Source organism: Cotesia typhae, unplaced genomic scaffold (assembly GCF_013202065.1).
Source record: "Cotesia typhae breed Kobodo isofemale line unplaced genomic scaffold, CoteBio_Ctyphae contig_28, whole genome shotgun sequence".
Taxonomy (NCBI): domain Eukaryota; kingdom Metazoa; phylum Arthropoda; class Insecta; order Hymenoptera; family Braconidae; genus Cotesia; species Cotesia typhae.
Genome location: NW_027423736.1, coordinates 790,602 through 791,470, shown reverse-complemented (window position 1 = coordinate 791,470; position 869 = coordinate 790,602). Strand labels below are relative to the sequence as shown.

At 39.6% G+C, this 869-nt stretch overlaps 1 pseudogene; it reads left to right on the top strand.

Annotated features, from left to right (window-relative positions):
- The first annotated feature begins 239 nt into the window (after positions 1 to 239).
- Positions 240 to 420, top strand: LOC141525970 (U2 spliceosomal RNA; annotated as a pseudogene).
- Positions 421 to 869: the final 449 nt, after the last annotated feature.

The window sequence follows — 869 nt, the reverse complement described above, 5'->3', positions numbered from 1 at the left end:
CAGTGCTGTGTGTGAATGAAAGTGCTTGATTATTTTTCTACTAATTAATTAATATTAATGATTAAAGTCTAAACGTGATAAAACATTAAAGTATGAGTGAGTGAGTGAATGATTGAGTGACACAAGGGCGTCTGTGCCCTTCTTCCCTATTGACTTTCAACAAGAATTGAGAAACTGACTGTATTTAAATACTACTGTACCACCTGGGATGGGATTGTCCACCCCAGGCAGTTATAATGATTATTTATGACAATAAAGAGACTTTAATCTGTTCTTATCAGCTTAATATCTGGTACGATCCTCATTGAGGATCCAGTATATTAACCTGATTTTTGAAAGTAGGTAGAAATCTGGGGCTTGCTCCGGTTCCGCCACGAGTTGCCTTGGCATTGCAGTACAGCCAAGCGCGGCTCTATAAGCCTATTTTCAAAAATCAGTGTTTCCTAACACCTTGTTTTGATGGGGATTAATTAAAATCCCCACGAACTTTAAAACTAAGCAACTTTGATCTTGGCCAAAAAAAAAAATTGGTCTCTGTGATATTTTTTTTTAACACACATTGACTAGTATTATTCTAATTAAAATCAGTGAAAAAGTTTGTGTGAGTGAAAAAGAATCACCACCACCGGAGAAGACGACTTCCTGGACGACTGGCTTGGTGGAATCCACGGAGTTTCTGTCATCATCACGGGATACCTCCTGCAAAAGGTAAGTCACGCACGTTTTTTCTACTTGGGAGCCTTCCCTCTTTCTCTCTTCTCTCTTTACCCCCTTATCCGTTTTTTTACCTGGAGTGTGGCAACACTCACTCCCAGGAATTGGTGAAAAACTTGTCATCAATTCTCTTTACCCCAGTCGGGTAACCGACG